At 39.7% G+C, this 25,754-nt stretch overlaps 1 long non-coding RNA gene across 1 annotated transcript; it reads right to left on the bottom strand.

Moving 5' to 3' along the window:
- Nucleotides 1-990: 990 nt before the first annotated feature.
- Nucleotides 991-14,403, bottom strand: LOC125463505 (uncharacterized). Its single transcript, XR_007249842.2, has 4 exons — nt 14,260-14,403; nt 14,125-14,166; nt 12,618-12,710; nt 991-7,817 (listed from the first exon to the last, which is right to left on the bottom strand). It is a non-coding gene; the product is annotated as an uncharacterized LOC125463505 (long non-coding RNA).
- Between the last annotated feature and the right edge of the window lie 11,351 nt (nt 14,404-25,754).

Below are 25,754 nucleotides of genomic sequence, written 5' to 3'. Positions count from 1 at the left end.
CATTGAAGTTAGAGGGTGGAAGTCTTCTGAATTCACAAGCACCTTTATCAGGAGACAGTAAAGTCATCCAAGATAATAAAGTGTGGAGCTGGATGAACACAGCAGGCCAAGCAGCATCTCAGGAGCACAAAAGCTGACGTTTCGGGCCTAGACCCTTCATCAGAGAGGGGGATGAGGTGAGGGTTCTGGAATAAATAGGGAGAGAGGGGGAGGCGGACCGAAGATGGAGAGAAAAGAAGATAGGTGGAGAGGAGAGTATAGGTGGGGAGGTGGGGAGGGGATAGGTCAGTCCAGGGAAGACGGACAGGTCAGGGAGGTGGGATGAGGTTAGTAGGTAGGAAATGGAGGTGCGGCTTGGGGTGGGAGGAAGGGATGGGTGAGAGGAAGAACAGGTTAGGGCGGCAGAGACAGGCTGGGCTGGTTTTGGGATGCAGTGGGGGGAGGGGATGAGCTGGGCTGGTTGTATGATGCAGTGGGGGGAGGGGACGAACTGGGATGATTTTGGGATGCGGTGGGGGAAGGGGAGATTTTGAAGCTGGTGAAGTCCACATTGATACCATTGGGCTGCAGGGTTCCCAAGCGGAATATCAGTTGCTGTTCCGGCAACCTTCGGGTGGCATCATTGTGGCACTGCAGGAGGCCCATGATGGACATATCATCTAAAGAATGGGAGGGGGAGTGGAAATGGTTTGCGACTGGGAGGTGCAGTTGTTTATTGCGAACCGAGCGAAGGTGTTCTGCAAAGCGGTCCCCAAGCCTCCGCTTGGTTTCCCCAATGTAGAGGAAGCCACACCGGCTACAATGGATACAGTATACCACATTGGCAGATGTGCAGGTGAACCTCTGCTTAATATGGAAAGTCATCTTGGGGCCTGGGATAGGGGTGAGGGAGGAGGTGTGGGGGCAAGTGTAGCACTTCCTGTGGTTGCAGGGGAAGGTGCCAGGTGTGGTGGGGTTGGAGGGCAGTGTGGTGCGAACAAGGGAGTCACGGAGAGAGTGGTCTCTCCGGAAAGCAGACAAGGGTGGGGATGGAAAAATGTCTTGGGTGGTGGGGTCGGATTGTAGATGGCAGAAGTGTTGGAGGATGATGCGTTGTATCCGGAGGTTGGTGGGGTGGTGTGTGAGAACGAGGGGGTCCTCTTTGGGCGGTTGTGGTGGGGGCAGGGTGTGAGGATGTGTTGCGTGTCATCCACATGCCTTGGTAACATTTTGTGCATGAGAAATCGACACCCAGGTTGCCTCCAGAGGCAACTCTCTCATGTGATAATCCGTTCGCTAGATCACTGACCTCACTTGCACAAGAGCTGAAATCTTCTTCTCAGGAGCAGTGCTAGAGTGGGTAATAATACAACTCTCAGGACAAATCGTGGAGTCATAGAGTCATAGAGATGCACATCATGGAAACAGACCCTTGGTCCAACTCATCCATGCCAACCAGATATACTACATAAATCTAGTCTCATTTGCCAGCATTTGGCCCGTATCCTTCTATACCATTCTTATTCATATACCCATCCAGATGGCATTTAAATGTTGTAATTGAACCAGCCTCTACCACTTCCTCTGGCAGCTCATTCCATGCATGCACTACCCGCTGTGTGAAAAGAAATGCTTCTTAGATCCCTTTTAAATCCTTCCAATCTCACCTTAAACCTACACCATCTGGTTTTGGACTCCCCCACCCCAGGGTCTATTTATACTATCCATGTCTCTCCTGATTTTATAAACCTCTATAAGGCCATCTCTCAGCCTCCGGTGCTCCAGGGAAAATAGCCCCAGCATATATAGCCTCTCCCTGTACCTCAAACCCTTCAACCCCAGCAACATCCTTGTAAATCTTTTCTGAACCCTTTCAAGTTTCACAATATCCTCCCTATAGCAGGGAGACCAGAACTGCATGCAGTATTCGAAAAGTGGCCTAACCGATGTCCTGTACAGCCACAACATAACCTCCCGACTCCTTTATTCAATGCACTGACCAATAAAGGCAAGCACATCAAACACCTTCTTCAGTATCTTGTCCACCTGGCACTCCAGTTTCAAGGAATTATGAACCAGCATACCAAGGTCTCTTTGTTTAGCATCACTCCCCAGGGCCTCACCATTTAAGTGTATAAGTCACACCCTGATTTACCTTTCCAAAATGCAGCACCTTTCATTTATCTAAAATAAACTCCATTTGCCACTCCTCAGCTCATTGGCCCATCTGACCAAGATTCTGTTGTATTCTGAGGTAATTTTTCTTTGCTGTCCACTACACCTCCATCTTTGATGTCATCTGCAAATTTACTAACCATACCTGCTATGTTCACAGCCAAAGGATACTCCTGCTCCTCCTGATGTTTTAGGGAGGCTTTTTAAAAACGTTTGTGTCAAAACATTTTTCATTATTGGCTGCTGCTTAGCCCATACTGACATTGGAAGAATCCTTCCAATTGGTTCTTTTTGACATTATGATTTAACAAAAACACAAAAAAAAACAAACATAAAACTATTATACAGAAAAAAGAGAAAGTAAGGAATATTGAAAATAAAGTTTTGGAGGTAGAATAATATATAAAATAACAGTAGGTTGAGAACCAATGATTTTGTTCAATTAAGCATCAGCCACATTGAAAAGAGGGGAAAAGGATTGACATGTAAGTCTGGGTTCCACAATGTTTGAAGACTTTGAGACGAAATGTGAAACAGCAGAAAATAATTAATGTCAGGTGCATCAAAACATACAGATTTATGGAGATTACAGAAAGTACAGATGAAAACTGAGAAAACAAATAAAAGGAACAAACAGATTGCATGACAAAATATTAGACCCCACATCCTTCTATAATTATACATGTACATTTCCTCTTCCGTGTGTGGCAAGAGTTATGCAAAGTAAAGTGACTAAATATATTGAGAAATAAAAAAATCAGATTTTCGATGTTGAGAAAATACAAATTGGTTGGTTCTCCATTCAAGCCTTAAGTGGAAACCTCAGAATCTTATGCTTCAGAGGCAGTTAACTTGCATCCATGTATTTATAAACAATTAATTTCCCGAAGTTGTCCTACTTACAATAGACTTCCAACTCTATTCGCCTCCAATGAGAAACTAGTTGGCCCATTGATCTGATAGATAAAACAGGGCATGTACATGGTGGCTGCAGTGCACCAAATGTCTGTGGCACCAGCACGCAATTGGTTCTTCTGCACAACATCTCTTCATTGTCCACCAGCATGATCCTTCAACCACCCAACTCAGCACTGCCAAACCACTAGCCTCACCACATAATTATGATTCATAGACTTAGCTAGTCACCATCTCAGACCTTCAATACTCTACTTTGGAGCTCAAGGCCACCTACAACTTGTATACTTCTGCTAGGTCACTGTGTGCGCAGTGACAGTCAAGTATTTGTACTGGATGCTTCTGCCTTGAAGTGGACATATGCAACCAACAGCTTTTAGCTCATTTTCTTAGTGTTCTCTCTCTTTAGCATTTACATTTAAACATAAGAAGTTGGAACAAGAGTAGGCCATTCAGTTCTTTGAGTCTGCCTCGCCATTCAAAATGATCATGGCTGATCATTCTACTCAATACCCTGATCCTGCTGCCTCTACATACCCTTTGATTCCTTTAGTCATAAGAAATATTTGAAACATGTTTCAATGCTTTGGCATCAATCAATTCTGTAGCAGAGAATTCCACAGACCCAGTACTCTCTGGGTCATGAAATTTCTCCTCATCCCAGTTCTACGTGGACCACTCTCTCTGTCCTTGGACGGTAGCCCCTGGCTCTGACTGCCTGGCCATTGAGAACATCTTATACTTACCCTGTCCAGCCCTCATGGAATTTTATAGGATTCTATGAAAGCACCACCACCACCCCTCTTCCCTCCTGCCACCGTGTTCTTCCAAACTCCAGTGAACATAATCCTAACTGGTCCAGTTTCTCTTCAAAAATCAGTCTTGTCATTCCTGAAATCAGTTTGGCAAATTTCTGTTGAACTCCAAAATGAGAAATAATAAGGAGATGACATGGAGATATTCGGCCTCTATGAATTACATTGTTTTACTACTTCAGAAAGTATTGAGTTCTAAGTTACTGACTGCCTGCCTGTGTGATTTAGCTTGCTTATTAAGGTAGACAGATTGTGATGATGGGAAGTAATGAACTTCTGTTCTGAAGAAGTCATTGCACCCAAAATGTTAATGCTTTCTCTCCACCAATTCAGCCAGAGCAGCAGAATTTTTCTAGCAATTTCTATTTTTGTTTCTGATGTCCAGCATCAGCAGTTCTTTTTTATTTCCTTCTCTTTCCTTAGCCTCCATTTGAACAAGGAAAGTTAAAAGGTTACCTGGTTGTATTGTTCAACTTTAAGAGGGGTTTCTATAGAGTTGATCAGAAGAAACAACCTTGACTGGCAGAAGGATTTGTATCCAAAGGATCCGTATTTAAAATAAATGCCAAATATCCATCAGGGAGATGAGGAAAATGTTCAGCTTTCAGTTAATTATTATGATCTGAAATATACTGCCTGAAAGGGTATGGGAAAAATTTGAAGATAACTTTCAACAGAGAGGTGGATCGCTCCTGAAAAAGGAATCATTGGCAGAAGTATGGGTAGAGGCTAGGAAGTGAGATTGACTAGTAGATCTTTTCAGAGATCTGGTAGCAGTATTGTTTGCTGATTAACTTCCTTCTGACTCTGCAGTTCTATGGGTCTTTGATTAGTTACTTTAAACCTAATGACTGATTTGGAAAACTCTGTTCTGGTCTTCATGCTATAGGAATGACACAGAATCACAGGAATGCTTTTTATAAAATGGAAATGAAACTGAGGCTTTTTATCTGGCAAAGAGAAGACTAAGGGGTGGCTTAACAGAGGCCTTTAGAATCATGAAGCAGTTTGATAAGGTAGATGCAAATGTGTCCAGCCATTTATGATACACATCAAAGTTTGGGCTCAAAATGGAAGGCAGTCATCAATAAGTCTAATAAGGAAGTTACAGAAACCTTCTTTGAAAAAAATGGTAAGAAAGTGGAACTCACGACAACAAGGAGTACCAAAGTAAATTAGCATATATACGGAAGAGGAAGCTAACTAAACAGGTGAAGAAGAAACTAATACAAAGTTAAATAGAATCAGGAGAAGAAGCACAGGTTACCTGTGTAAATTCAGATCAATTTAGCTAAATTACCAACTTCTGAGATTCACATCATCTACAATTCTTCATAAATTCTTTGAAATTTGCATTATAGGGTAATTAAGAAAGTGTTCAGCACACCTGCATTCATTGCTCAAGTCATTGAGCACTGGAGTTGGGACATCACATTGAGGCTGTACAGATTTTTACTGTGGCCTCTTCTGTGTGCAGTTCTGATTGCCCTGCTACAGGAAGCGTATTGTTAAATTGGAGAGGGGTCAGAAAGGATTTACCAGGATGCTGCTGGGAATGGAGGGTGTGAATTATAAAAATAGGTTGTATAGGCTGGGACCTTTTTCCACTGGAATTTAGGAGGTTGAGGGGTGACAACAAGAGGTTCCCATGTTCTTTTTGAATTTATTTATAATCTAATATGAAATCTCAATTGACCACGTATCAAGGTAAGTATCTTACACAGTTACACAGCTACTCCACATTTCCTATTTTACACTCTTCAGTGTCATACATTATGGTCTATGAAGTGCATTGATTGCCAAGGTCACATGAGAATATCTGATTCAGAAGCATGTGATCTTTTCAATGACAAATGCATTTTGCACCAACTTAAAAATATGTTTAGCAAACTTCATTTATGGCACAGTTAACACAGGAGCATGCAAAGAAATGTTTAAATATTGAGAGTAGCCAAAGAGTATTTAATACCACCAAACCAGGTACTGATTCGATTTTAGAAATATGTCCATAAATTGGCTTCAAGGTGTGAATGTTTAGGAAAAAAAAGTTATAAAGGCATATAACTGACAGCAAAAATATCATTTGAAATGGTTTGAATAGTCATGTAATATGCACGGATATCTACCACTCTAAAGCAAAAGAGGTATAATTTTGAGTTACTCTATTTAGCTTGAAAAAACTGAGCAAAAAAGGAGCTAGAAATAAAGCCAAATCATCAAATTATATTTTGGATCTGTGTTTCCTCAATACTTAGAGTATTACTTCAAGATTGTAATTTCATCGAATTAACTTGAAATTTCTAATACATTTCCTAAAATAACCTCTCTGATGAAGGGTCTAGGCCCGAAACGTCAGCTTTTGTGCTCCTGAGATGCTGCTTGGCCTGCTGTGTTCATCCAGCCTCACATTTTATTATCCTAAAATAATTGCTAGTTTTCCCTCTAGCTAGGCAGAATGGACTTCACTCTTGTCCTGCTGAGCTGCCTTCTTGGCCTTTCTGAAGGCTTGTTGCCCATAAGAGATAAGAGATATCAGTTTCTAAATCATTCTTTGTTGTACAGAATATACATGAATAGTCATTTGTAACAAATTGTAAAATGACCAAAAACAGAAATGACACACGTGACTGATTCTATACCAGTTGATTCAGAGCTTCTTTGTGGGATGTTGTATTCAATTGAACCGTAATAATACTCAGTGTAAAGACTTAGAGAATCAGAGAGTCATACAGTGCATAAACAAACCCTTCAGTACAGCTCATCAATGCCGACCAGTTTTCCTAAACTGTACTAGTCTCATTTTCCTGCATTTGGCCCATAACCCTTTAAATCTTTCCTATCCATGTACCTGTCCAAATGTCTTTTAAATGTTGTAGTTGCACCGGCTCTCTACCACTTCCTCTGGCAGCTTGTTCTGTATATGTACCACCCTCTGTGTGAAAAAAAACTCCCCTCAGGTCCCTTTTAAATATTTCCCTCTCAACTTAAACCTATTCCCTCTAGTTTTGGACTCCCCTACCTTGGGAAAAAGACTTTGGCTTTTACTTCTTTCTGAGCTTCTTCCCATTCAGCCAGGCTTTTCTTGAAATTCTGCTTCTGCTTTGCTGGAACCTCTACTGTGCATTTGGAAATGTAATATAGCAAAGAGACTATGGACTGATACAGTCTCATAATTTATTTACTCTCTCATTGGAAGTGAGTATCATTGGCAAGGTTGGTATTTGTTGCCGATCCTAAGTACTCTCATTCTGAGAGGCTTGCTAGGTCATGCAAAGTTGCACACTGAGATGCTGGGGACATTGGCTGATGGGCCAAACAGCCTCTTGACACTGTCCATGAGTAAGAAGGAGCCTGCTCCATTTTGTTTCATGCAGAACTCACCTTCTATGCAACCTCTCTGCTCCATCCTGATGTTGTATTGCAGGCCCAGAGCAACTCTCACTCTTCCTGCAGCTTTTGAGTGGACAGGTCAATGAATGCTCTGCCCTGCCTATGAGGATGCAGCAGAACTTCCTGACATATCTAGGAACCCACAAAAACACTTCTAAAACCACATTGCCATATTTCTAGAGACTTCAAAATTGGATTTCCTATTCTAACTTACCTTTCCTCTACATTGGATGCCTGGAGTGATTGTGTCAGGCTCCTCTCACAGCTGAAGCTTGTTCATTGGTGAGTGACAAGCAATATAACAAATGGACTTGTATGATCAAAGCTTGTGCTTCAAATCAGGCAACATGGTTCTTTCGGGTGGCCAGACCCAGCCACAGCTGGATGCAAGGAAGACCTGCACAAACACTCTTCCCAGTCAGGGGTGCCAGAATGGCCATGCCAACAGTAACTTGCTGAGATGCTGTTCATCCCACTCATTTCCAGTGCTGCTGCAGTTCTAAATTTCTTATCCAGGTCCATTCACCTCCTCAGATAAAACTCCTGAAAATAAAAATATCGTGGACACAAAAACATCAGAGCCAGTGTACGTTTTGTTGCACAGTCTTGCACGTTACCATTCCATAAAGCAGTAATTATTCAGAATTAGAAATGTGAGAGCTTTCCTTACGTGAGAAGCCTTTAAATCATACAGCTTCTGAGAATGCCTTTTTATTATCTGAAAGACTCAAGCTATTATGATGCAGCATCAAGCATACATCTGTGTCGACAATTCCTGAGAGTTAATGCGCTGGATACAGAGGAACAGAATGAATCAGACTAACAGCACTCACTACTTTTCACATGGAATTGGACAGGACATGTAAAAACCAGCAAATAACTCTCAAATACTCTGCTTGTTTAAAGCCTGTGCAGTCACAGAATTTCACCTACTGACTTGCATTCAAATAAACTGTATGTAGTGAGATTACTATACTTCATTCACAGGTACGGTATACACCAGGCATAAAAGGTTAGGGCTTATTCATTTCAGTATAAATACAAATCTTAAAAACTGACAAAGCTGTTTGCGTTTAAAAATTAAGATTTGTAAGTGTGAGTCTCAATCCTTTAGATTTTGAATATTATCACAGATTTTTATAAGTAAAAACGTGTTGTCTTATATTTTCTGTTTATTGTATCTTTCAATCCAATCTCTTTCCTTCCCTTTATTTAATTTTCTATATGTGCCTAGAAAATGAATTAAATGTGCTAATATTTCTTGGTTCAGATGATGAGCTGTTCGTCAATGACTAGTGCAGGTGATACCAGTCAATTGCCTGGTTCACACAGGTTCCATATGCTCTATTAAAGCATTTACTTTTTAATGTTAGGTCGACAGGGATATTCCAGTGCACATTCTCGGCAATTATATATGGGCCAGCACAGTGCAACAAAACCTGGGCCAACGTCATTTATGACATTTTAAGTAAGTGCCATATTTGTTGGCTGAACTCTTCCAATTGGGCAATATTAAGTTCATGAATGACATGAAGTGGGTGATAATCACAGACCAGCAGGTGCTGATATGGAAAAACCCATTTAGTTTTGAAACTCATGACTTCAGTGGTAAATTACTGAGTACAGCCTAAAGGAAACCCACTGCAAAAATGATATTACTGGAGCTTTGCTTTCTTTAAAATATAAAAGCAAGATAAAGAATTAACTTGGAAATCTTTTCTGAAAAGATATGCATTGCTACAATAAAGGGAGTGGTTCTAACATATGTAGGTCATAAATGCATGCACTGAAATCTGTTCAGCATCATTCCTCATATTTTGCTTTATGTCAGAAGGAATACATGTAATTCTTTAGAGTTATAAATGGGGAGAAATTGAAGTATTACTGTGTTGCAGATAATTAATCAATTTTGTTTTCAACTTGAAGGTCAAAAATGGAAGAGTGTGGTCTTCATTTTTGGTCACACAAGATCATGGAATTTTTGCAGAAGCTGGATTTGATACTGGCATTAAGTGTCTGGTATATATAGAGTTAAGTTCCAGGTTTTTTTTACAGATCTGTGCACTCAGACCCCAGAAAGTCTTCAAGCTAAGATGGGTCTCTCTTTCTTTCTCTCCCCCACAACCCCTCCACCTCCACACCCCTCTTCCTACTCTATGATTAAAGAAACAACTTAAAGACTCTGAAAAGAAGAACATCTAACTCAAGCAAAAGCCTAAGCCCAACCTGATCAGCTACCTCATTATGGAACTGACCGACTGATTGAATGGTCGCCATTCAGAGGAAGTGAGAAAGAGAGAAAGATAGAGAGATCTGGCTTGGCTTGCAGATTTTCCAGAGGTCTGAGTGCGACAGTTTTGAGAAACCACAACTTAACCTTAAAAGCTGTTGGTGGGAAGTTTGAATTCTTGATACACAGAATTTATTCTTTTTTGGTCAATATTTTCCACCATGATATTTCTGCAGAACTGTCTGTCCTGCCTGTCATATTTGTGAATGTGGAATTTAAAAGAAGTACAGTTTAAGTTTGTGTATGAGTCATTGGTAATCTATTTGTCACTTGTTAACAGATAGGTTTATCTGCAATAAACATAATTTGCTTTCTTGTTTGCTGATGACACCTGGTGTGTTTCCTTTTATTGTAGACAGTAATCAAAATCAGGCAGACTAAGCAACTCAAGATTCAATTGATCTATTATACATTGCATTATGCATGGTCCATGGGATAGTGGGGATTAATTTCCAGCACTCTCTTCCTGTCAGAGTTGTGACAGAATTCTAAAGAGTTAAAGCATCAACTTTATATCACTGCACTGATCACTGAAAACTAATTATTTCAATACATTGGTGACAATTATATTGAAGATTTTTCACAGACAGGCAAGCAGAAAATAGTTACAAAGAGTAAACTGAAGATTGGACTTACACATGGGACAGTGTTTGAAGCTGGACTACCATGAATTTTAGATTAGATTCCCTACAGTGTGGAAACAGGTCCTTCGGCCAAACATCCCACCCAGACCCAGACCCATCCCCTGAGAACCCACACACCCCTGAACACTACGGGCAATTTAGCATGGCCAATCCACCTAGCCTGCACATCTTTGGACTGTGGGAGGAAACCGGAGTACGCGGAGGAAACCCACGCAGACAGGGGGAGAACGTGCAAACTCCACACAGACAGTTGCCCGAGGCTGAAATTGAACCTGGGTCTCTGGTGCTGTGAGGCTGCAGTGCTAACCACTGAGCCACGGTGAAAGGATTATTTTTAAGAATTTTTTATAAAATTTAGCAATCAATCTGATGCAGTTGCTTAACAACTGCCCAAAAATAAATAATTTTACAGGGACTTGGAGACAACAGGAATGCAAATGCTGGAAGCCAGAGTCCATAGATGTGAGGCTGGAAAAGCACGGGTTAGACAGCATCACAGGAGCAGGAAAGTCAACCAAAACCCTTCGTCAGGACTGTGGAGCGAAGAGTAGCCCAGCAACAAACAGAGGGAGAGTGGTGGGGGCAAGGGGAGGAGAGATGGTGATAGACAGTTGCAGGTAGGGGGTTATTGTGATTTGTCCATGGGAGTGCATAGGTGAGTAGGAAGATGGACAAATTAGGTCAGATCAGGAGGGGCAGAGTCCGTCCGAAAGCCCCAAACAATCCTTCCAGATGTTGCTGGGATTCACCTGCACTTCATCCAACCTTATCTATTAAATCTTTTGCTCCCGTTGTGGTCTCTTCTACATCAAGGAGACCAAAGGCAGACTCAGGGACTGGAGCATCTGCACTCTGCAAGCATCCATCTCAAGGTCAATTGGCAAATGTTCAGTGGATACTTTTGAAAATTACTGATGCAGTGATGTCAATGTTAACTTCATAATGTATTCATAATGTAATTTTGGACATTTTTAACATTTATAAACAAAACAAAACTGATTGGTGCTTTCCTTTAAATCTCATATTTGGAATCTGGATCTGTAATCAGAATAACTTCAATCACTGCTAAACATCTATTCATTTTTGATATTCATGCAATGGCAATGTATAAAAACATAATTTTCAAAACATTCAGCTGAACATTTGCCATTATTGTGGGTACAGGGAGCATATGGCAGAAGAATGTAGAGTAGGCAGATTGTGATGTCAGTCAGCACATATGTCTGATTTGGTGGCAGCATTGCCATTTTTGGCCTGAGCATTCTTTGTTAACCTTTTACAGTTGAACACGTGCACAGCAGCAGGAAGTCACCAACCCCCACCTACACTCCCAACGTCTACCCAAACTCTCCCTTAGCTTCTCCACAATTTGGGCCAAAAGTGCTAATTAAAGAAGTCATCAACTACTTTAAGCTAAGTTTCTGATAGATTTCTATTGTCTGTGGTGGCATTTGCAAGTGGTTAATGATTGCACCGCTATTTCAAACATCCGGAGCCTACAAAGAGTGCTTGGCTTTGAGATTAAGTGGTGACTTCGGTATTTTTGTTTCTTCTCATGACCACTACTTTCAGTCATGTGTGCAGTAGATTGTATTTCACGTGTCTTCCATATAGCAAGAAGAATGAATAGATTTGACACATGAGCAGACCAAACTGCTGAAGAGGAAGGAAAAAAGGGGCAGAAAGACTTTTAACAGGACTGCCATATCTTCAGGGAACAGTTCTCCTGCATCAATTCAGTGCGGAAGTGTGTGTCACACATCTCTGCTCTATTAAAGGGGTTCTCACCGAAATTTACCAGTTGTTGCAGCCTCAACCACTCGGAGGACGGGGATACAAGTAACGATAAATGTGGTGTGGCCATGACCCTTTTAGCAATGGGCTCTTTCCAACTGGAACAGCAGAGAGGGAGGTCACTAAAATTCTGTATTCCAAGAGAGCTGACTATATTTACTGGTATACCATAAGCGAGTAAAATAAATGCATTTACTGTGAATGAAAATGACAATGATTTTAGATGGTTTCTGATCAGCACATTGTCTCATTTCTAGCGTCATCAAATTCAATTTAGGCTATGACAAAAAACTGAAGTAGGTAGGCATTTAGGTGATTTAGGATTGTAAGCATTAAAACCTAAAGCTTCAGCTAGAATTACTGCTTTGAAAAAATAAACTGCTTTCAGGTTTTCAAATCCACAGGCTATAGGTGGAGGGTGACTGATTCTCATATGTATTTTGTTATTTCAGGCTCAAGGGGCAGAATCTATTTGCAACGTTGAAGCTGTATACATAATAGTGTGAAATGCTTATTTGCTCAAGCTTTGCAATCCATTAAGTAACGCACAAATTATTTTTTCTAGATATACAGTTCATACAAGAATTCACTCATTGTGATATCAATTTAACTTACCACACATAGTTCTGCTCCTGTTGGCTTTAAGACTCATGTCAAATTCATGTCAGACTGATACAATTCAATCAGAAGAAGTACATGCCCAATAAACTGAAAATCAACAAGTGTGACAAAAAAACACTCCATAAATGTTTCAGAAACAGATGTTTTACAGCACCATTCAACCTATCTCCAAATGCTGAATGAATTAAAAATACCTAAAATTAAATAGAAATGTTAACAATTAACAATTTGGGGTCAATTACAAACCATCAGACAGTCAGTGAATTAGAAATTGCTAAAAGTGAATAGTCATTGCTAAAAAGCATGATATTTAGTACACATTTGTGAGATACTATTTGAACACTGTAGACAAGTGTTTAGATTTTCCTTGTGATTTTGCATTTTAAAAAAATGTTTATTAGCGATCTAAGCAATTAAAAACTTGGATGTTTCTTTTTTGAATTTTTATCAAATTAAGTTAGATGTTATGAACAACTTGCACAAAAATGTTGAAATATTCCCATATTATCTACCCAAGCAATGTATAAAGAAATAGTTATTTGTCAATATTGCAGACTATACCATCTGAAAACTTAACAAATTTCAGATATTGTATCCCCTCAACCTTCTCTGCCCTAATAGATAGTTAGTCCAGTTTGTTTTTACACCTCTCCTCTTAATGTATCTTTTGATTTTCCTCTTTGATTAATTTTTGATGTTAGTTCCTGCCACAAATGCATATTTTTAAATAAATTATGTAATTGTGGTGAACTATATTGTCAGATTCCAGCTGGAATATACCCGACACATTGTCAATATTTAATGATACTCTCTTTCAAAACCATTCAGCTTAAATTTCACTTTACTGCAAAGCGAAGTAAGGTTTTAAATTTTAAAATTCACACAATATTGTTCTCTACAACCACAAAAATAACAAAAGGTTGGGAGAGAATGTCTCAGGTGTACTATAATGGTTCTTTGTTCCTTATCTACCTCAGCTGTAAACTCTGGAATTCCCCTTCTAAATTGCTACACCATCTCTTTGACTAGACTTTGGACATCTGCCCCCATATCATCTAATGTGTACAGTTGTCTAAATTTTCATTATTATATACATTGAATACCTCAGGCCATTTATCACAAAATTGATGTATAAATAAAATTCTTAGAATGTGCTTAGAAAACAGATTTAATCTTATTTTTTTGAAAAAAATGCAAGTGTATAACAGCCAGCATAGTTTAAGGTGTACATTAACATACAGCAAATGTTGGAAAACTCTGAACATCATGAACAGAGGGAAGGATAACATAGTTGGTGATCATGTCATTGGACTTGATATATGATATCATGTGTATGTAATTTCCAAAACATTGCCTGCAGCAAGGCTTCGGATAACAACCATGTGGGAGTCAAGAATGAGCTCTGAATCGTATATTAAATAATCAGCATTTACAACCAAGCTCAATGTTAAAATGATTCTATTGATAATTATATTCTTTAGCTACATTGAGGCTCTCTTACCTCGATGGAGTCTGTCTCTGCAATGGATGTACTCAGCAATCACTATAAAACAAAGAGATGTGAGTCACCCACACTTAAAAATTAAATAATGAAGTACACAAAACTTTTACATTTTAAACGAGGATGTTTTCTTACATTCCAGTGAGTTAAATGCACAATTATATTTCAATATGTTAAACCAGATGGAATGTCTAAAACACTAATTCGACATTACAAATATCTTTCAGAGTCTCACTATAATGCCATGAATACCGCAATAAGCACAAGTGACAGAGAGACTTGGTGGTTGGACACTAGAAGCGTGCAATGGTCTGTGGAACAACTTATATATGCAGGCATTTTGCCAGCACAGCAGGTTTTGTTCCCATATGCTCTGCAAAAAGCCTGACCAGCAGATTTGGTTATTACATTAACTTGCAAATCCATGTATCAGGATAAAATTAGAGAAGCAAAGTCAGTAGTTTTGTGTGGAATTCCAAATCCAGTCTTCATCAAGTGTCTCCAAAACTGATGACGTAAACATATTGTGGCAATTTTTTTTTAGCCAAGTGAAAAATTGTTCATGTAGGCTACTGGGCTCCTTCTTGACCAGTACAAAATATAAATCAAACTCAATAAATGCATTTCCCCTAAAATACCTTTCAAATGTGGGAAATTGATTGAAGATTGATTGATCGATTTGAAAGTGAAGCCAGTGTCCTTAGCATTCATTTCTGTCAATAAATACTGCTCCCCCTCAAAGACGTTCTAAAAATTCACAAAGAAAATGTGTCCCTGATCCTACCTCTAGAGGATAATTTCCACCTTCGGACAAAAAGCATCAGTTATGGGAGATTTTCTGATTCGTTCATGTGTTGTGGGTGTAGCTAGCTGGGTTTGCATTCATTGCCCATCCCTAACTGTCCAGAAGGCACTTAAGAGTCAACTACATCCTGTGAATCTAGAGTCATAGGTAAGCCAGACTGAATAAGGTTGGCGGATTTCCTTAGTGAACAAGAAGTGTTTTTCTGACAATGGACAACAGTTTCATGGTGATTTAATTTTTCATTCCAGATTTTTATTGAATTCAAAATCCACCATCTGCCATGGTAGTCTGCCATTCCACCATCTACCATGCCCTGGGTCTCTGGATTAATAATCTGACAATAATACCGTTAGGCCATTGTTTGCCCATGATTCATAGCTATCTATTTTATTGACATTATATTGACCAGTCTATATGAATTTTAACCATTGTCTCATTGAATTGTTAGAAAATTTCATTAAAGTACGCATTTAAATAATAAAAACAATGTCTTGGAAATTGGAGCTCATTTACTTTGAAATTGAATTTAGATTGGTGAATTCAAATGTCTCCTGAAAGTAGATGAATAAAATGTTCCAAAGATCATTGCATGTGCAGACACGTTATTATCAAATGGGGTTATCCTCTTTATGATAAAATTAATGACTTACTTGTCCCATATTTATAACCCATAACTAATCAGTGCCGTTTCTCTTATCTAAGAGCCAAGCACTAAGTGGATCTCACATAATTCCATCCCCAGCAGCACTGTGAGTCTACCTACAGCTCACACACAGCAGCAATTCAAGAAAACAGCTCATTACCACCTTCCCAAGGGCAAATGGAAATGAACAATAAGGTCTGGCTCAGCCAGCAATGCCCAAATCCCATGAGTGAATTCAAACAAAAAGTTAATATTTTGGCCAATGGATTTGAAAATTAGAAAATACTTTGATTCTTCAACTATAAATCACACCAATGAAAAATGTATATTTTAAAACAATGGATTGTTCAGATCAATGAAAAATGCTGAATTTTTAGGGTGGAGGACCTCATGAGAGAACAACTTAGACCGGTACCTTCCATATAAACAACTCTTATTTATATCTATAACATGAAATTGGCATGGGAAGATGGGGTTACATGAGTTTATTCTGTGTACCATGCATACAAATTTTTCCAGCTGTACAAGTTCATGAGAACTATGAGATCATACAATCTATCATGCTTGTTCCATCATTCAATATTATCATGACAGTTCATTTTGCCCAGATTTTCCAATGATCAGATCATCACTTCTGCATTATGTTGTGCATTATGATCCCGTGGAATCTCCAGTGCAGCAGCCTCTGAAGGAATTTCCCAAGAAATTGAAGATTCCTTTAGGCAATTTCTTTATACCTAGAGTTTAAACACCTAGCCTAACTCTTGAGTAAATATTCAACTGGCACTGCCAACTTACATTGCACAACCCTATTCAGAGCTTTATGCCCTGAGATCCAGTGTCAACATTCTGGATGTGAGTTTGCTCACTGAGCTGGAAGGTTAGTTTTCAGACGTTTCGTCACCATTCTAGGTAACATCATCAGTGAGCCACCGACGAAGCGCTGGTGTTATATCCCACTTTCTATTTATCTGTTTAGGTTTCCTTGGGTTGGTGATGTCATTTCCTGCATTGGTGATGCCATTTCCTGTTCTTTTTCTCAGAGGATGGTAGATTGGCTCCAAATCAATGTGTTTGTTGATGGAGTTTCGGTTGGAATGCCATGCTTCTAGGAATTCTCGTGTGTGTCTCTGTTTGGCTTGTCCTAGGATGGATGTGTTGTCCCAATCAAAATGGTGTCCTTCCTCATCTGTATGTAAGGGTACTAGTGAGAGTGGGTCATGTCGTTTTTGTGGCTAGTTGATGTTCATGTATCCTGGTGGCTAGCTTTCTGCCTGTTTGTCCAATGTAGTGTCTGTCACAGTTCTTGCAAGGTATTTTTTTGTAGATGACGTTCGTTTTGCTTGTTGTAGCAAACAAGCAAAATGAACGTCATCTACAAAATACCTTGCAAGAACTGTGACAAACACTACATTGCACAAGCAGGCAGAAAGCTAGCCACCAGGATACACGAACATCAACTAGCCACAAAAGGACATGACCCACTATCACTAGTATCCTTACATACAGATGAGGAAGGACACCACATTGATTGGGACAACACATCCATCCTAGGACAAGCCAAACAGAGACACGCACGAGAATTTCTAGAAGCATGGCATTCTAACCGGAACTCCATCAACAATCACATTGATTTGGAGCCAATCTACCATCCTCTGAGAAAAAGAACAGGAAATGACATCACCAATGCAGGAAATGACATCACCAACCCAAGGGAACCAAACCAGATAAATAGAAAGCGGGACATAACACCAGCGCTTTGTCGGAGGCTCACTGATGATGTTACCTAGAATGGTGATGAAACGTCTGAAAACTAACCTTCCAGCTCACCAATCAAACTCACATCCAGAACCTCAACCTGAGCTATAAATCTTCTCAAAACTCGCAAGTGTCAACATTCCTCTGAGACCCGGGACCTGCCCCCGACTCTTTCCCACTAGACCTGAAACCTTCTGCTCTACCTGGTAATTGATAAAACACCATCGGCTTGAGACTTGGCCCTATCCCCCATTACTGGATTTGATACTTTCCAGCAGCCAACATCCCCTCCCTTTGCACATGACCATGCCAACTCCCTCCCTCCTTCAGCCTCTTCCCCAACTTCTCCAATGCAACCCAACAGCAGCCTCCCCAAAAAGCCAGAGGGAATGGAGGTGTTTTGTAAAGCTGTTGCCCAGTCTTCATCTCCCCAATGTAAAGGAGACCACATTCTGAGCATTGAATAAGAAGACTAGATTGATTCAATCTTACCAGATCCAATATCTCACATCCACCCCAAGCACACCATCATAACTTAAGTGGCCCCATCCCCCCTTGCACCCTAGCACCTTACTTACCTGGAATCCCATCCACTTCACACTGTACATAATTGGTTCCCAAATTTCTACCCACCTAGTAACCTCTTTACTGAGCACCCAATCTACAACCAGGCACTGTAATGTCCCATTTACAATTCATATAACCTTTTCACAGGACCTGTCAAAAAGGCTACATGTTATGCTAGACATTTAATCAAAGAATATGACAAATGACTGCCATCACAATGGGAGCATGGCTTGATTTCTATCAATAATTTTGCTTTACGAGGAACCTATTCAACATAAACAATGCTCTACAATTTTGAAGAAGCCTTGATCGAGATCTCCTGTCAGAAACACAGAGCCCTCGACTGACCTAAAAATTGAATAGAGTGGCAATCTGAATGTGATTGCTACTCCTTGAAAATTTCAGCCTCAAATATCTATCTATATCAGTTGCAAATGTATCAAACAGAGTTAATGTTTCGGGTCCAGTGACTTCCTCAGAACTGGACCTGAAACATTAACTCTGTTTTTTCCTTCACAGATGCTGCCAGACCTGCTGAGCTTTCCCAGCAACATTGTTTTTTGTTCCTGATTTACAGCATCCACAGTTCTTTCGGTTTTTATTTTGTAAATGTATCAACTTGCATATGAACAAATATCCAAATCCTTTTGAGTCAGAGCACAACACTTTGAGTGTAGTAATTTCTCCTCATCCCAGTTCTAAATGATCAACCCCTTCTCCTGAGATTGCATCTCTCCTCCTCAACGTTTAGCCCCATGTAATAGGCTCTGTGAACAGCAGAAATAATCTCTTAGCATCTACCCTATGAGATTATCTCCCAATCTGCTAAACCAGGGAATATAGGCCCTCTCATCATATAGCAACCCCCTCATCCTACAGGCCAGTTCAGTGAGTATTCGCTGTGCTATCTTCAAGTTAACTGTATTCTTCCTTAAATGTGGAGAACAAGGCTAGCACACATTATTTCAGATGTGATCTCACCGAATACCTGTTTAACTGTAACTGGACTGTTAAAAAAAAAATCCCATTCTTAAAATACCTAGCAATAAAAGCCAACATGTCCTTTTTGTTCCTAATTGCTTGCTGGTGCTGTGTGTTAATTTTCTGGATTCCTTGCACAGGCACACCCAAGTCCCCTTGAACAACCATGACATCAAATCTGCTATAGGGCACTAAGCTGAGAATAGTATAACAGTCAATCTTAACATTGGGCATAATCTTTCAGTATCACTCAGATGATAGTACTGTAACAGAATACATATTTTAAAATCTATCTTTTGTAGTAGTGTAAATTCTTGACAAATTAAAGATTACTTGGTTCTCTTAGAGCGATCTGATTCTGGTTTTAGCTTCCTGAACTTTAGACCTCCACTTCTTAATCAATGAGCATCTGAAATTATTTTGACTTGATATAAAAATTATTTAGCGACAATAGTGACAGTGATTCCTGATGGCCAGACAAGAAAAATTATTAGCATAAGATGTAAAGCAATTAGTGTTGATACTGTACCGCACTCTAGCAGGAATCAATGTCTTCAGGGAAAGATGAGAAACCTGATGTAAAACTGCAGAATTTAACTTTCTTCCAAATATGAATATTAACACATATAATGCTTACATGTAGATTTCTGAATTCAGTGCCAAAAAGCTGTGATAGAAATAATTGAAAAAAGGACTAAGCAGCAAAAGACAGTAACATCTGTTTTATTTTCTTTAAATGTATGTACTTGTCTCAGATTACTCGTTTTCAGTCAAATAGGGTGATGGGTATATTGGCAAATTGATTAGAAGAAAATGTAACAGTATTCTTAATGCTACTGTTAGGAGATACATTAAACCTTTTGGTTTAATTTTGGCATGACGGTGTAACTGGATCAGACATTCACGCAATGGATAATCACATACTTACACCTACTAATTTATTGCACATCAAGGAGAACATAAGTTAATACTGTGCCTATGTTCCTCGAATTTAAGTATTATGTTGCAAAGCTACTGGATACCTCAAATGAGTGTTATTTCAGCCTGAAATGTAAACACACTTGCTGCTGATGTTAATAGCAGCCCAAATATTTGCAGCATCTGCATTCTTTAGGGTAATGTTACAAAGTCATGCAAGGAGTATTTATTGATCTTGAAGTGTTACTTATTCACATGCCCAGTGAGTTCATATTCTCTGAAAACTTTAGTGCCATTTAAAATAATTTTATTTAAATTTCTGAGGCATTCTAAAATCTAACTATCAACATGTTTTATGTGGAAAATCTTTTTTTCAGGATGTGCTGTTTGGTAATGCATATATGAAAACAAAAATTATCTTTGCATCTGAGTTCATAATAAGAGGTCAAATTTTACGCTTGAAGCTTTCTTTCATAGAAATTATTCAAATAAGAAGTGGAGACACTGTCAATAATCAGTACAAATGCAGTACAGTACCCGCACGAGTTTCATTTCCTGATATCTTTTTGATTCAGTTCATAAATTAGCTCACTCTTTGCATAAAAAATATGAATTTTTATTGAATATTTTATTGAATATTTTAAACATGAACTCACCACCCTCTGCATAAAGAACTTTCCACGCATATCTCCTTTGAACTTTTCCCCTCTCACTTTGAACTCATGACCCCTAGTAATTGAGTCCCCCACTCTGGGAAGAAGCTTCTTGCTATCCACCCTGTCTATACCCCTCATGATTTTGTAGACCTCAATCAGGTCCCCCCTCAATCTCCGTCTTTCTAATGAAAATAATCCTAATCTACTCAACCTCTCTTCATAGCTAACACCCTCCATACCAGGCAACATCCTGGTGAACATCCTCTGCATCCTTTCCAAAGAATCCACATCCTTTTGCTAATGTGGCAACCAGAACTGTATGCAGTATTCCAAATGTGGTCGATCCAAAGTCCTATACAACTGTAACATGCCCTGCCAACTCTTGTACTCAGTACCCCATCTGATGAAAGCATGACGTATGCCTTTTTGACCACTCTAACGACCTGTGTTGCCACCTTCAGGATACAATGGGCCCGAACACCCTGATCTCTCTGTGCATCAACTTTCCCCAGGGCTTTCCCATTTACCATATAGTTCGCTCTTGAATTGGATTTTCCAAAATGCATCACCTCACATTTGCCTGGATTGAACTCCATCTGCCATTTCTCTGCCCAACTCTCTAATCTATCTATATTCTGCTGCATTCTCCAACAGTCCCCTTCACTGTCTGCTACTCCATCAATCTCAGTGTCATCTGCAAACTTGCTAATCAGACTATCTATACCTTCCTCCAGATCATTTATGTATTTACTTCTATTAGTTAATAGCTACTTCTATTCCAGCAGCAATGGCATGGTGATGGGGCCTCATGCCTGGCCACCAGGTCCATGGCAGAGCATTTAACAAGAAGGACTGTAAAGCTGAATAATTTTCTTCACTGCTTTATTTTTCTGCCTTTATATACTATGTTTTGGATTATTTTTCTGTTTTTAGATGGTGCTGCAGGGTAGCAAGGCTATACCACACTTTTCACTGTATTTTATAACAAAATTCATGTGGTAATAAATAAAATCAAATCAAATAAAACAAATCAAAAACAGTGTCTACCCATTTACAAGATGCACTGCAGAATTTTGTCAAGGCTCCTTGGACAGTACCTTCCAAACCCACGGCCAATACCAAGTAGAAGGAGAAGAGAAAACCTGGCAAGTTCCCTCAAAATGACAGACTATCCTCACTTGGAAACATATTATAGTTCCTTCATGTCATAGGGTGAATATCCTAGAACTCCTGCCCTAACAGCATTATGTGATGCCCTACACCAAATGAACAGTGGCAGGTCAAGAAGATGACTTGCCACTACCTTCTGAAGAGATAACTAGGGCTGGACAATAAACAGTGGCATAGCCAGAGACACCCACACCCTATGGACAGATGAAAATAAAGGAACATCATGTGTTTTCTGATGATACTGCCAAGGGGCAACGTGTTAATGACGAAGAGGAGGGAGCCAAGAATAATTGTGTAATAACAGTTGAACATAAAAATAGAATGGACTCTTCGGACTCCTGAGCTTGTTCCTACATTTAGTGAGATTGTGGCTGATCTATCATTTAACTCCATGTGTCTGTCTTTGCCCTACATTCTTTTGTACATTTGGTTAACAATACCCTGCAAATTTTGAGCCTAAAATTATCAATAAATCTCAGATAAAACTCAATTTGCTTGAAATAATTCCAAATTTACACCATTCATTGCTCATGCAAGCGTGTCTCTGGAAAGATTCACTCTTGAAAGGTATAGCTGTATGTTTAAGGCTACATTACTTAGAATGTTCAACTCCTAAAAATAAACTTTCACAATCAGATCAGCTCCCAGGAAAGTCAAAGGGAAGGAAGTTATCATGATATGACAATGGATTGTAGACACTGGCGAAGGAAAGTATAGAAAAATATGTTAAAAGTTTCAGAGCGATCAAGAAGAACAAACAGTGACAATGCAGAATGATCAGTTAGAAGATATCTTTATTTCATGAGTGCCTTTTCAGTTCTGAAGCAAAGATAAAAATTACATTGAGCTAAAAATTGCTAAACTTCTGCAACTCTTGGCAAGTGGTGTTAATTGAACTTTTTTCCACACCTTTCAGTTTATACTATATTTGCATATTTGCACTCTAAATTACAAGATTTATTGTGGAATTTGCATACAAGGAGACACGATCCTTCTGAATCAAATCGGCATTTACACGTCTATTGCCTTTTAAAGAATATTCTGCTTTTGCTTTCTTCTTGCCAAAGTAAACAACACTGATTGACATTATACTATATATGCTATCTTCTTGCTGATTTCATATGCTACAAAATTGACCTATGTGTCACCTCTGCTGTTGGCACTGTGAAGAATCTGAACTGAAAAATGGTTTGCGAGAACATTTCTTCATCATCATCAGCAGCCCCTTGTAGACGAGGATGACCCTCTTTCACTATCAGGATGAGTCCATAGGTGGCTGTACAGGCCAAAGCAGCTACCACAGGCTCTGTTACACTTGGGGCAGAAGGTGGTCATGGGAAGGTCTGGGTGGGATGTTGGTGTGACAGCACGCTCCTTTCTCTGTTTTCGCCTGGCTTCTGCTTGTGCCCGATGGCAGGTCACGAGGTGCTTGATGCCTTCTCGGATGGTCTTCCTGCACTTTGGATAGTCTCAGGCCAGAGATGGCCAGGTTTCAATGGGAATGTTGCATTTCATCACTGAGGCCTTGAAGGTATCACTGAAGTGTTTCCTCTGTCCACCTGGGGCTCACCTGCCATTTCAAAGATGGGAGTACAGCACCTGCTTGGGGAATCTTGTATTGGTCAAGCAGATGATGTGTCCAGCTTAGTATCACCAATCAGGAATGGTCAGTGCCTCGACCTTGGGGATGTTGGCCTGGTTGAGGAAGTTGGTGTGCATGCATCTTTCTTATAACTTCAATGGCAAGCCACACAGCATGCCCTCAGAGAACACTACTGCAGATAGGCTACCTGTAAACATAAGCATGCAGAGTGGGTGGATCAAGACTTCAAACAGGATAGATTCAAATGGATAGATTTAGTTAAAATGTTGTCTTGAACAGTTCTAACTGAACAAGTGTTTTGTGATTGAGGGGCCCTGAACTAAGCCCCAGTTAAAGGGCTTGCAATCTAAATTCTGGGTAAGGTGCTTTTGACTTAGTTTTGTTGGTCCATTATTGCTGAACTTCTGTATTATTCTAGAGGTTTTGGATTTTCCAGGGTGGGTGCCAAAGCTTCAAAAGAGTGGTCTGAGGGAATCGTTGACCTGTTGGGGAGCCTACTTCAGTACTGGGATCCCCTGCAGAGCTAACCTTGACATTGCGTCAAGCTTCACCCATTCTGATGACATCTCAAAGCCTTTGCATGGAAAAAGGTAAGAGACCTGCATGATTTTGAAAGAGGACAAATACGCTTCTCACAACTCCACAGAGCCACATAGTTTTTCATAGTTATGTCTAAAAATTACTTATCGCTAACATCCAACAAACTATTTTGATATGTAAGATAAGTTCATCTTCTCTTAACATTCAGCCACTGACAATCAGAAAGGTTCCAAGACTCAGCATAGAAAACATAACTGCAGACAGGCCACATCTAATTTTGAGTTTGGACGAAATGGTTTTTCACATTTATTGTTTTTGCTTGCAGCCTCTCCTTAGTTTTTTTTTGAAGTGGATGCTTCTAAAATTCTGCACTTCAGCCCTATGCACCTAATCCAAGGGCACCACCTGTGGGGAGGGCGGTCAAGACAGAGGGCCTCGTTGTGGGTCTTCTCCTGGGCTTGGCCAAAGTGGCCATTAACGGGTCATGGAGGGTGTCACAGTGCCTGACTTCCTGTCTCTCTCTTGTATTTCAGTGCACATCAAGCGAGAGCATGTATTGTCCAGTTGCACAATAGAAGGTTTTAATGAGCACCGCAGGAGCTCGGCTGCACCATCACACTGAATAACATTATTTTTTTTAAGTAAGTTTCTCTTCATTTTTAACAAACTTCCTTTAACTATTTTCTGGTGTTTTTGTTACAGTACCCCATCAGGAGCTGTCTAACGAGATGTTAATTTGGCCTTTAAAAATAGTAGAAAAGAGAATTGGTTGATTTGTACTACCCAAACATAGAAACACCACAAGTGCCAATAGTGGTATTGGGGAGAAACAGCAGGGCAATCAACAGTAGGCTTTTTAATTAAAATGCAAAATACCAAATAGTGAAGAGAATCCAGAATAAAAGAAATTTCAAGGGGAAAATTATTTTACCCTCTGAACAACATTACTGATTTAGGAATCCTAAGACAGTCAGTAGCAGTCAGGAAAGCAGAAATAGCACAAAATCTGCACTTGTGGAAGGACACCTCTTACTCAGAGCTGATAAATTGCACAGGGAAACAATAATGCGCTTGGAAGATAGTCAAAGCTAGCCACAATCCTTAGAGAATCACACTCCCTCCATGACCCTTCAGGTCCTTTTTAAATCTTTTCCCTCTCACTTTAAACCTATACCCTCTAGCTTAGGACTTGCTGACCCTAGGAAAAAGGTCTTGGCCATTCATCATACCCCTGCTCCTTATGATTTTATAAACGTCGATAAGATCACTCGTCAGCCTCAAATACACCAGGAAAAAATGCTCCAGCCTATTCAGCCACTCCCTATAATTCAAACCCTCCAATCCTACCATTACCCTCGTAAATCGTTTCTGCATCATCTCGAATTTAACAAGAACCTCACTCTTGAAGGGCAACCAGAATTGTACACAGTATTCCAACAGAGGCCTCACCAATGTCCTGTACAGCTGCAACACGACATCCCAATCCTGTGCTCAATGTTCTGACTAATGAAGTGTGCCAAATGCCTTCTTCACCACCCTGTCTATCTGCGACTCCACTTTCAAGGAGCTATGCACCTGCAAGCCTAGGTCTCTTTGTTCGGCAATGTTCCCATGGATCCTGCAATTAACTGTGTCAGTCAGGCCCTGATTTTCCTTACTAAGATGCAGCACTTCACATTTATCAAAATTAAATTCTAATATACTTATACAATACCATTCCTCTTCCATTATATCATATTGACACTGATTAATACTACTGTTATTTCACAAGTGTACTGTTACCTTACCCTTATTAATAAATTCTAGCATTTTTCCTACTACAAATGTCAATTTAATAGATCTAAAATTCTTTACTTCCTTCAACCTATCTAGAACAGTGGTGTTACTTTTCCTATAATCCATTCCACGGGGAATTTTGGAAGATAAAAATCAATGCCATTCTTTTTGCTTTACACAAATCTTCACTTTTATTTAACCCTATCCAGACAT

This window comes from Stegostoma tigrinum, chromosome 22, assembly GCF_030684315.1.
Source record: "Stegostoma tigrinum isolate sSteTig4 chromosome 22, sSteTig4.hap1, whole genome shotgun sequence".
Lineage (NCBI taxonomy): Eukaryota > Metazoa > Chordata > Chondrichthyes > Orectolobiformes > Stegostomatidae > Stegostoma > Stegostoma tigrinum.
The sequence above is the reverse complement of the archived record's forward strand: the minus strand, read 5'-3'. Positions and strand labels throughout refer to the sequence as shown.